Raw genomic sequence first — 13,070 nt, forward strand, 5'->3', positions numbered from 1 at the left:
TTGATTTTTAACACGCACCACTTTTTCTCCTAACAGACAGAAGCTTGACTCCTAAGAACACGACCAGGATCAAGTTCAAACCAGGTGAGAGCTCGGCTCGACCACAAGAAATGTGTCCAATTAATCGTCAGCACTAACCACTTTTCCGTTTTCAGTTAAATAGTTTTATGACAAAGTAGATTTTAATAAATGTGTTTACTTTTAATAAAGCTTTTAAACTTAAATAGACTCTGTGGTTTTTGTTCCTCCAGACTAGAGTGGATGAGCTAAAGGTTTTGGAATTTTTGCAAGCATGAGTGCCTCTGACACTTCTTGACTGTGCTGTGACTCCGTACTACTCTCTTGTCCTGCGTACGAGAATCTAGCGATCATTGGGGATCTATAATTGGTGACTTCGGGAGCTGAATGACTCTGCCACACTATCTAGTCAGTAAGGAGACAGTGCATAGAGCTATTGCTGAATAGAATGGGAGTCCAATGGAATTGCCAAATGTCCAATCTTAGTTAGCTACACAGACAGACTAATAAGAATAGTCTAGTAATACCACAGGGAGTCATATTCGAGGCAGGATAAGAATTTATATCCAGTCTACAAGAAGATCAAAGATGATTTAGAAAAAATCGAATGAGGAACGCTAGGAAAAAATAGGTACTCTTTATTAAAATGTAAACTTACTGGGGCCAGCAAAGGAGCCCTCGCCTGCCCGATCCTGGCCTGCATCCTCAGCACCCTCCTCCTGTGTCCTCCTCTTGCCCTTGGGGGGAGCTGATGTACAACATGAAAGAAAGAAAGACCAGAAAACATAGATGAGATTTTTCAACCAAATCAAACATTTCAAAAGAACAATAACTAAATATTTTGGAGAAATAGCAAATAGATAGACAACTATTCCACGGGATCTATCTCATGTGGTATACTACGTTATTCGTATTGCCTGATTTGCGGAACGTTGACTTAGAAAGTTCCTATGTAACTCAATAAACAGACTACTAAAGAGGTTTGCCTAGGCCTGGCACTGCAGGCAGCAGTCCGCAGCACGCGAACTGACAGACAAAGTCCATCCTGCTTGCAGATCAGTGAATACTCAAACTATCAATCCACCCACCACCGCCACTATTTCTTCTTATAGCCATGTGTCTAAAGGAAGGACTGGACTTCAGTCTGTTGGGGCTGATTTAGAAGTCCCTTGCGGCTCATTTTCCTCCATTGTTGCGTGCCTTTTGTGACGCAGCGGCAGAACAAAAGACTCGCCATGGTGTTGGTGCGGCGTATATATTAAAAAAAAACACATATGGGCATATGGGCGATGCATCACGTTGTAAAGCCCTGCGCCATCAGGGGGCGTTCCGGCGCAAGGGAGGGCGTACCTGCGCAGGAACGAATCCTAAAAGTGGCTGAGGGAAATCGACAAGATGTCAATCAGTCACTTTTAGGACAATGATGCATGACTCAAACCCTGCGCGCTTGAAGCCAACGTACGGCTTGTTGCAGCATTGGGGAGATAGGGTACCCCAGAGCATTGCTGGAGCTGCGCCATCGTTGGCACGCAACTCCAGCAATGCGCTGCCTTTACGGCACAGATGCGTAAGGCTTCTGTGATGTTTTGGGCCAATGGGTGGTGGTGGCATGGCACACAATTACTGCCGCATCCCTGCTACTTTGCAGGGATGCGCCGGTAATTGAAAATATGACCCTTAGTGTCTAGCATTACGCAGTTCTTATCTTTACACTACACTCATACATAATTTCTCAGGCCAATGAAATGCTTCTGAACACAACATACAAAACAAAGAAGCATAGTAGCAAGCAAGGCTACTGAGAAGGAGAGCAGTGCACCTGAAATGCATAGAAGATTTTGAAATATAATTTACCTCAATGTAATCGGCAGCATTATTGCTCTTGGTAAAGAACAAAGATTTGCAAATAACAGAGCAGGATAAAACAGAGTAGTAAATGTACTACTACTACTACTCACCAAGCCCGGGGACCTCTACGCCGAGCGCGTCCAGCAAGTCCCGCTCCCGGTCCATGACATCGGTCCAGCGGTGGGTGGCCTGGTTATATGTGCGCCGGACCCCAGAGATCTTGTACATGGCCCGGCACACATTCTCCCACCGCTTGCGACGCTCCCGGATGCCATAGCCAGTCGCGATCTTGCCGCCTCCCAGGATCGTCTTGGGGAGGCGGCGCTGGACGTGGAAGATCTGTGCCGCCACTTCCTCCGCGCTGAAGATCTCCCTCGGGACCACTTGCTCCCCCCTTAAACGCCCGCACGGGAGCCGGGCACGGCGTGCGGGACCCTTCCCCTTCTCAGGGTGCTTCCCGGCTCCCTTTACCATGGTCTGGGCAGAAATAGAGTTAAATGATAAACAAGAAATAGAATAGTGAAGAAGAAAAGAAAAGAGTTTAAAAAAGTAGTTTAAAAGTAACTAAAAGCTGCAGAAAACACAAAAATATAGAGCTAGAAAAATAGAGGGATAGATAATAAGTAAAATTAGATCAAAAAAACTTCAAACAAGCAAAGGATGGCAGAGATTGAGAGAGGATAGAGAAAGCATGCCCAGAACCATAGCAATGAATTAGAAACAAGATGGCTGCGCCCGTTCACGACCGCGTGGGTAAGTTCGCGCGAGATTTTCCTTGCGAGTACGCGCGAAATTGTACTAGCGAGCAGCACACTTTGCGAGATTACACATAGCGGCCGGAAACGGAATTACGTCACGCCAACAAGATGGCCGCGCCCGTGTACGACCGATAGGGTAACTTGGCAAACGTATAGCTAGAAGCGCCTCGCGAACACGCGCAAGATCACGCGAACATACACGTCGCAAAAAAAACACTTTTGTATTCGCACGTATTCGCGGCTTCCGAAATCGATCTCGCACGGATTCGCGCCCCAAAAAACGCGCGAAATTGCAGAAAAAAACGATTTTAGCTAAACTGAAAGCAATGAGCAGGTGCAAAAGTTCAAACTTAACATTAGTAACATTCAAGGTAGTGCTTCCTGATGGGCCCCTCCAGAGTTTGCAACTATTCTATGACCCTGCTATGACCCAAACAGCAGGCTCATAGAATAGCTACAAGTAGACCATAAAGGTCCTGTGAAAAAATTTTTTCACTGCAACAAAAAGCAAATTACAGATAAGGAAGGAAGCAGGTGCCAGCCAGACTGGAACTTTCAAAATTACTGACACATTAATGAAACACAAATTAATTGATGGCAGTTGAAGAAGGGCAGGTGTGCTTGCTTTTTTCAACCACCATAATCTACAGTGATAAATAAACCTAATGGGTGGCAGTGAGGATGTACCAGAGGGTGGCATGGGTGTCCCAGAGGGTGGCAGTGGTGAAACAGAGGCTGCTGTGAACCTGTGATGATAAACCAGACGTAGAAACAACATAGTCGCGGCCGTTGCGAGCCGAAAAGTAAGTTCGCAATTGCGAACTTGTCCCAAAATCGCCAACACAAAAAACGGGAAAATCCGCAAATCCGCTAGAGTTCGCGGATCTTCGCGGATTGCGAATCCGTAAATCCGCAAGTTCGCGTACGCGAGATCCGCTAGATCCGCCCATGCTTAGTGGCAGGGTCCTGTTTTAATATCATCAGAGGACTCAGAAAGTTTTTTGATTTCCTCCCTTTGACAGCCAGGAAGACGGTGACAGTAGCACTTGTAACATCTCGTTTGGACTACTGCAACAGTTTATATGCAGGACTAAATCGATCTGTCCTGCGTAGGTTGCAGGTTGTCCAAAATGCTGCTGCCCGCCTGGTCTTAAAATGGCCGAGGAGGTCATCTGCCTCGGCTGCTCTCAAGGCCCTACACTGGCTACCCATCCATAAACGTATACTGTTTAAGATCTTGGTGATTACCTTCAGAGCATATCACCAACAAGGACCCAAATACTTTCTCCCCTGGTTTAAACAGTACGCACCAACACGCACCCTCAGATCAGCCAACATGAATCTGTTACTGACCCCCAAATTGAGATTGTCAACAAAAGGAGGGAAATCCCTCACAACACTGGGCGCAAAAGCTTGGAATAAACTCCCACCCAACCTGCGCCTGATCTCTGCTGAAAATAATTTCCGTAAGGCTCTGAAAACCTGGATTTTAAACCTTCCAGACACAGTTTGTATGACTTTGGTTTAGACACAGGGTGTTCAGTATAGATGAGACGGATGTGTGAGCTGACTTTTTCCGGCCTTCCACCTAGGCTACGGGCTATAAGCGCCAAGATGCTCCTTGGAGTGACATCCGCGCTATATAAGTGCATACTTACATTACATTACATTACATTGTTAGTTGCTGCACAGTGAGTTACTGACCTGCTACCTCGCAAAGACAAACACTAACGCCGCCCTGAGGTGGTGAAAACAAGCCCTGTTTGTCTGAAGTTCGCCAGAACTAGTAAAGGAGAGTCTTGCACCCCGACAGCCATGGGTCTTACCGACACCAATGTGAATCAGACCTTTCAGGAAAAACAACTAGAAAATTACACCCATAGGGAGCTAAAACAATTCTGTAAAGACTTACAAATCCCTTCCACTGGCCTAAGCACCAAGGAAGATGTCCAAAAAGCCCTGAGGGCCTGGGTAGAGTCCAGGGCCCCTCCCCCATGTAGAAGGGAACAGCATTGGGGCGCAGGACGAACCCGGGGGCCCTGGGAAAGAGGGAGCAGTCTCCCCTGTGCGTAGCAGCGCATCAGAAAGGGGCCTGTCCGCAGATGAGGTGGCGGACCGAGAGAAAAGCAGAGCCCACGAATTAGAGCTGGCTAAGCTCCGAATCGAAGGGGAATGGAAGTTAGCATAGAGGAAGTTAGCGATGGAGGAACTAAGGTTGCAAGGGGAGTTGGAGGAGAAAAGCTACAGCGGGAGCATGAGGGCAGGAGACTACAGTTAGAACATGAACGGAGCTTGAGGGAGCTTGAGCTCAAGGCTAGGAAGGAAGAAGCCGGACCCCCGTGAAACCGAGGGGCCACTCCCCCTGTAGAAGCCAAGGTCCACATCCCCAAAGACGTAGTAAAGGAATACTATAGGAATGACGACATTCAACAGTGGTTTAAAGCCTACGAGGTAGCCATGACCTCCCACGGGTCCCTGAGAAGGATTGGGGTGCCGGGTTATGGGGGCGGTTCCTGAGCGAGGGGCGGGATACCTTGCTAGAACTACCCTCCACGGTACTGAATTCCTACAGCCACATGAAGGAGGCCCTGTTTGCTAGGTATGGGCTCACCCCCGAGATGTACCGAAAATGATTCAGGGACTGCAAAAAGCTCCCTGGTACCACTTGGGTAGAGTATGTTAACTTTTACAGCAGAGCCTAAGAAGGTTGGATCAAGGACAGCAAGGTCACCACTTTTGAAGACTTATTTGATTTGATAGCCTGGGAACACTTGTCCTTAAATTGCTTTGTAGAACTGCACCAGCACCTACTTGACTACAAACTTACTGACCCTAGGAGGCTTGCTGCGGAGGCAGACCGCTGGGTGAACACCCGGGTCCCCAGTAAGGGTCGGCTGAAAATTAGTTTCGCTCGCGAAATTTGTGGATTTTCCGCGATTTTGCGATCCGCGAATCTCGTGAAATCGCGGTAAAATCCGCGAATCCGTGAGCGGAACGAATTTTCAGCCAATCACTTACAGGGATACAGCAGCAGGTGCAAACGTTGAAGCTAATTTCTTTTTAACCTTTTACAAAAGGGTTACAAAGAAATAAACTTCAATTTGGGCACCTGCTGCTGTAAGCCTGTAAGTGCTCCTGGCTCCTCGTTGCCTACTTGCAACTATTCTCTGACCCTGCTCTGACCCTTGAAGCAGGGTCAGAGAATAGTTACAAGTAGGCAATGAGGCGCCTGTCACGAAAATTAAACCGCAACAGGAAGCACTGACAGATATAAATGATAGAAATGATGCTGTGGGGGACCTCTGCCACCCTGCCAGACAAAGAGCCAGCTCGCAGCGTCATTTGACAGGGGTGTTAAAAATACTCCTATCTAAAATGGTGTGATATATGAGAATAGATTAATAAACAGCAGACATTCCTCGTGTTCATTACGCTGAGTTCATCAATGAATGAATTCCGGTCACACGCCGAGATTAGGCACTGAAAACGCTAATTGTCTGCATACTCAACATTAAGATTAAATACATAAATCCTGCATAGAAAGAAGCCTGCTCAGGGTCGTGCTCCTGGCCCCAAGTAACTGCAAAAAAAGCTCAAAGAGACGCACATGTCCTGTGATTTATTGAACATGGAAAAGCTTTTTAAACAAGCGGTTTAAACTATGAAGAAAATTAAGGGGCAACAGTGGTATGTTGTGCAGAATTTCAAAATCTGTTTAACAACCACTTTATCGCAACTGAAATAAATTCAGCTCCTATCAAGAAAATGTATATCTTCCTTAGATTTAGACGAGGCACAACACACAGGTGGTGACTGAAGGGGCATGGATAGCTCTTGCATTGGGGTTCGCATAGGTAGACTATGTAATGCCCTCCTGAAACTGAATGCACAAGGCACCTTCATTTTAGATGTAAACATCTAGATATGGAGAGGAGTCTCTTAGTTACACATCTGGGTTGGAATGGAGCTAAGATTATAGGACTGAAGGCAAAACAGCATTTTGTCTGCTTTGCGTAGGCTGGGCTTGGATGAAATTGGAAGTGGCTATCACTGTTGTGTGCCAGTGTGTTGTTATCAATGAGTGTATGTATGTGTGCTGCTTGTTTGCCTTTTTGCTTTGTCAGTACAAAGGTGTCCCCATGCACAGTGTCTGTGTGAGACTGGGCGCCTAAATGTGAATCTCTAACAGCATGTCCGTTGTCTTGTGTGCATGTGTTGTGTGCCAGTGTGTGAGGTGGTTTGTGCGCATGTCTGTTGTCACTTTTGGTAGGGTGTTTATAGATCTATGAGCATTATTATGCATATCTGTGCATAGGTATTTGTAGTCAATGTGTACAGGGACCTGTAGCTATATTTATCTGCGTGCACGGACGTCTCAAAATAAGTTACTGTCTGCTTGTGCATGTATGAGTGCTGGGTTCTCTAGTTGTTTGTGTGGTGTGTGCATCTGAATGTATCAAGTATTCAAAACCAACCCTACTGGCTTTGCCAAGCCTTGTTAATTAAAGCTTGCTATTAGAGCTGTCCACGTCGCTTTCGTCCAGCGCCTTGAAAAGCTGCAGTTAGAACTTTAGCCGGCACAGCTCGGCCATTGCCGCTCCTCTCCAGCCGAGGAGCGTGAAATATGGCCCAACGTGTTATCTGTGCCCCACGGCCCCCCTGCGTCACCAAGGAGCTCCGGTGAGGGCAGTTTCACTCATGCTGGCGGTGTGGCTGCGCTGATCGCTCACGACGAGGTCCTCCCTCTGTGCATTACTTCACACTGCTCACTTATCCTCACTTGACCTCCAGTTCAAGATGCCGGTCATGCGCAGGGGCCTCATGAACGGTCTGTTCTTGTTCAGGGACGTGAGGTTATCACATATTCATGACCTCAGGCCTCCTTTTTACCCATTTTAAAGGCTCCAAATGCACAAACCTGAATGAGCACAGCTGCGCTTCTCATTGTGTGCTCGGTTTCATGATTTGTGTCACTGCACTACTTTAGCTTCTGTTATTTCACAAGGTACAGTACTGCATCTCTCCATGGTCTCCTCATATTAACCAGTAGTGTTACCTGTTCTTCAGTGGATAGATGTATTACAAGTCTCGGTCCCTCCCGTCACTTCCTCCTCCTGGCCGCTACACTTTTGTTTTCTGCTTCTGCAGCTTTTTTTTGAAGTACCTCTTACTGCGCAGGAGCATCTGTTTAGTGAATACGGGACGACGCATGCGCACCATAGCCGCCTGGACAGGTCAGGCAAAATAAAGTGCGAGACTCAGCCAGCCAATCCAATGAGAAAACAAGCATTTCAAAATGCAGTAAGACTCGTCTTACGCGAGCCCTATTGCATTATAAACAAAAGTGTGTGTGTCCAAGAAGGCATGATCGGGAGTGGGGGGGAGGGGGAGGTAGGGAGCGAAGTTACAGACTGCTGGATGGAAGGAGGGGGGCAGAGTAACAAAAGAGTTTATAAAGTGAAGGGGCCGATAGCCATGGAAGGAGAAAAATGACGACATGGCTGTTAGGAGGAGGGACAAACAAGCTGAAAACAAATCAAGATGCAGCATTTCTGATATAAGCCAATCAGAAACATGGACGTAAAGTGGGCGGAGCTTCCCCCACTATACTGTATACTGCATGTCTTGCTAAGCGAACAGGGAGTTGCCCTGCAACGCTATGCGTGCCCTAAAAAAAGCAGGTGCCTGAGTTGAAGGTCAAATTCAGTAACTCTGGCACGCACCCGTTGGTGCGCATCCTGGATCTCCAGCCGGCGAGTACGCCTCGTTCTCTTGGACGCACCCTCTAGTGTGCGCCGCTCCGATAATACCAACCGCGAGTACGCCTCGTACTCCTGGATGCACCCGCCGGTGCGCAGCGCGTCTTGACCGGTAGCCTGAAGGGACTACCCTGACCAAGGAGTGCCGGCCGTCCACTGGGTATGCCTCGCAAGTGGGCACCTTCGTATCACGCGGCTCAAGGATTGGGAGCCGTACGCCTGATACGCCCACAGTAGTCTTCCATCAATACCCACGTGGCTCGAGGATTGAGAGCCGGCCGCCAGGCAACCACACCACTGCTGCTCTTCACGGTCTTGCAGGACCGACCCGGGCGAGGGACTTCAGGCCCGTGGACTGTGAGTACTGAGAAACCACTGCATCTATATCCCGATCGAACTGTCTCCTACACCCCTTGTGCTGACGGATACCCCTAACCACTATCCGGATGACATAGTGTACCCGTGGATCTTGCCATCTTGTTGACCCCTGTTATATAAAGAATCCCTTTCTACCTGTAATCCACTGGTGTGTTGTCCTTTTGTGGTAGGGTGGGATTTCGCTGTTTGCAACTATCGATGCGGGACCCTGAGGAAAATTATATTTTGCCTTGTTCTATGTCCCTACGTGTTCCCCATCCTATGTTATATGTGCATGATTAATATGCATATGTATCTCCCTGTGATCGATTAAAGATACAATTATAGTTGTGTCCAACTCTAGTGTGCCAGTTTCCAGTTCTCGTGAAAGCAACGAGTATTAGGCCTATGTTGCCATGTTTTACAGTGTGCACGTTAATTCGTTGAATTGTCCCCGTTTCTAGGCCTCAAAAGGGCCCGGACACCAGATTCAAGCTCCAGTCTCCTGAACCCGCTCCGAGGAGCGATACAGCCCCCACCTGCATTCCTGACCCTTCACTTACTTCCGCGCAGCGCGGTGCCCGGCTCTGCCTGTCTGCCGAGAGTATGTTATGCTTCTAGTTATCAGTTCAGCTCCTCGTCTTTGCATTCCTAAACTACTGAACTGCATCAACAGTTTCAGCTATGGTCTAGTCTTTCTGTCTCCGTGCAAGAGAATTACTGTATTAATATTCATAGAAGATTCATAGCACACGCATTACACGAAGAATATATGCATGCACCAGCCTTAGAGTCAAGTAGCCTTTCCCCTCATGACTTTTAGTTTCTATCAACATGTACTCCAAACACAAGATACCAGATATGCTATAGGTACATGTCGTCCTGACACCGTAGACTTTAGTCTCCTCTTCTAGTGCAGAAGCCATAGCCCCCAGTTCTCCCTAGTCACACGTCATAGCCCGTTTGCGCACCACTAGGTTAAAGGTCCCAGCTGCTCAGGTAGCCCCCTCCATGTTTCCGCCTATTTCATGACATTTCTGTGACGTCTACATCACATGTCCATGTACACGCCTTCTTGTCACGCCCATGTGTCCTTATCTTTCGCGACTGCTACGCCTACTGCTACGCCTACTATATTGAATGTAATTGTAATGTATATATACCTTGTACTGTTACTTAGACGTGGCAGCTGCCATCCATTCTATTTCCGTGCAGGCTATCCCGTTCCTGTCCCTTCCCTTATGCCTGATTAAAGCCTGTTAGACTCAGAATACCTCGAATCCTGTCTCTTATTTATTGAGCTATCTGTTTATTCAATGTATTCAAAAATAGTACCGGTAATTAATTATTTATTTACCACATAATGGCGCCCGAATAGGGACTTGCCCTTTCCCCACGCGCCGGCGAAGCCACGCAGGCCCCCTGACCCTTCTACAGCCGTGACGGAACCATACTGTGCACGTGCAGATATTTCTGCTTCAAGTATCCCTCAGGCCCACGGAGGAGACAGAGACTGCGGTCCAGCATCCAGACGAGGCGGTGAGGAATGCGGCGAGTCCCGACCAGAGCCCAAGCCGAGAGTACAAGGTCCGAGGTATCCGGAGGCCCACCTGTAACTGAAGTCCGAAGTTCGTAGACCGACGTCGTAGCAGTCCAGTCCAGTCCGAGGCCTTCCAGTTTCTTGCTGCCCGGTGAGTACCGTTGCTGGGGTAGTATCTAGACAGGGTCAAATAATTTGTCTCTGGTCCGATGGGTTTGGTTACGCAGATCCAGTCCGAAGTGTCCACTTAGGTGGATACGGGTCCTGACGTGTCTCTTTATGGGACCGGTATGTTCTGTACTGTTTTAGCAGTGCATCCAGTAATTCTAGTAAGTCTGTTCTCGAGAAGTCCGAGTATTATGTTTTAAATGTACCAGGTAGTATTCTGTTCGAACTGTTATTAATGTTATTTGATGAGTTTTCAATGTCGTGGTATGAGTGATTTGTTTTTCCATTCATTACTGTGTTTATCGTGTATTGTATTGTGTTCAGATTCAAGTCTAGAATGCCTCTGTTTTCCAAGTTACGTCAGATAGGAACCCGGAAAGGGTTACTTGAAGAATCAGTTCCTGTCCCGCCTAGGGACAGTCCAGGACATTTTATGTATCATAAGCATGGCTTAAGTGCCATATTGTATTTAGATTTATGGGTCGACTATACCAAGGATCTAGAAGAGAAATATAGATGGCCTGTATCAGGTACATGGGATGCCGAGTGCATCATGCGAGTAGAAGAGGCATTATGGAAAAAGTCGCAGAAAGATGCCATCGAGTTATGGCGCAAAGAATCTCATAAAAGAACCGAAAAAGAAATCAGAAAAACAGAGTTAAGTAGGGAATCCTCGGAGAGAGCCCAAGAAAGGGAACTTCTAGAAGAAGGTGAACGAGTTAGAACAGAACAGTCGGACAGACAGAGAAATGCTCTTATAAGGGGCATGTATCCTCTTCTTGCCGAGGGCTTGCCGAAGGCAACCCCGGAAGCACCCAGTAATTTTCCGCCACCATTGGTCCCGACTAAGTTACGTCATAAACCGACCGCAGCTGAAATTTTTCTTTCGTCCTATTTGGACGATACAGTCCCAGAATATGCAAATCATATCCCGCCTGTTCAACCTCAGCACCCTGTTAATAATGTAATCCCTGTTCCTCCAGCCACTGGTCCCGGGGACCAAGTTAATGTACCGTCGGCCCAGCCTACAGTAAATGCACCCGTTTTACTAGTCACGTCACCAGCACCCGCACATCCGGTATTACCTGACGACTCTAGCCCAGGAGGGGCGGCGGGAGGCGCTCCTACCACCCCGCCTCAAACGAAACGAATGACGCTGAGAGAAGCAGCGTTACAACGTACACCGAAAGTCTCTACTTACGCAGCCCTCAAGAAATACCTTACTGATTGCGTATATGATTCAGTACCAGGTGAAGATTACATGATACTGTATTCCGTACGTTTACGACGAGTTACCACCTTTTTGGTTACTCTGCCAGACATGAAGGACCATCTAGATAGAATATATCGTTTTATCCGTACAGGGGAGGATCCAGAAAGTATTCACGAAGCTATGGCGCACAGAAAAGTCGAGACTCAACATCTGATTTTACAGTTCTTGATTAACTGTTTAATAAGAGAACAAGACTATCCTGAGAAAGATAAAGACAAGATGAAAGTCCTGACAAAGTGGAGTGATAATATAGCCGAGGGAAAACACAAGACACAGAATTGTATAGACGCTATGTACAGAAAAATCCGTAAGGAAATTCTAGACATACACGAAAAAGAGAAAGCAAGAAAGATAGCCGAGAAAGAGAATGACTCTTCAAGTGAAGAGATAGACAGCGAGAATCCCGACAGAATAGCGTATGTAGGTAGAACTAGACTTTCCAACAGACATTCACGTCCGGATTACAAGAAAAGTTTTCCTCCTCCAGTACCAGAACAGAGTTCTCTCGAACAAGTATTCCAGGCTACCGATAAAATTCTGAAATCCCGTATAGGTTATAGTGAACTTAGTACCATGCATGAACAAGAACTAGCCCGATCAGCAGTCCGATGGACTACTGATTCTACCACTTTTCCAGATGAAATCATGGCACAAACGTTTCTGAAACTGCCCCCAGCCGAACAGCGACTGGTGGGTATGTATATGATCCAGCACCTCATTACACTGTATGAGGATCAGCATTCAGATCCAGGTCCTTTACATGATGTATTGAACGAGTTACTACAGTACAGATGGAAAGGTCTAGGTACCGATTTAATTAATGTCATTCTAGAACAGCGCCACAAGTATAGTATGTTCCTGACTCCGCATTTCGCCTCCGTTCCACCCCCAGTAAGGAAGTCATTCTACATAGACAGACAGAATCCGTTACGAGAAGTACATCCAGTTAGGACAGCCGGGGGTAATTTAGAACGAGTATTTGTTTACACCCCCATCACGAAAATAGAACTTTTGGAAATGAAGAAGTTAATCCCCTGTCATGATAAAGATCCAGCAGGGTTCCACCGTGAACTAAAAGACATGCTCCGTATGGGAGAATACACGTATCCTGATATCATTAAAATGTTAAAGGTCCTGTTGCCTGCGGGCATATATGAGAAGCTCAAAGAAAAAGAATGGGAGGTGGGAGAGAATAAGATAGATTGGTCCGCATTAGAAGCCGAAGATAACACACGAGTACCAGGTACCGGTCTTGGGGATAAAGCCAAAGCTTTGCCCGAACTGTTAATACAAGTCTTGCCAAGATTACTAGCCACGAAAAAGGAAGACTGGGATGCCATCTCAGCCTG

The sequence above is a fragment of the Lissotriton helveticus genome (genome assembly GCF_964261635.1).
Source record: "Lissotriton helveticus chromosome 1_1 unlocalized genomic scaffold, aLisHel1.1 SUPER_1_unloc_58, whole genome shotgun sequence".
NCBI lineage: Eukaryota > Metazoa > Chordata > Amphibia > Caudata > Salamandridae > Lissotriton > Lissotriton helveticus.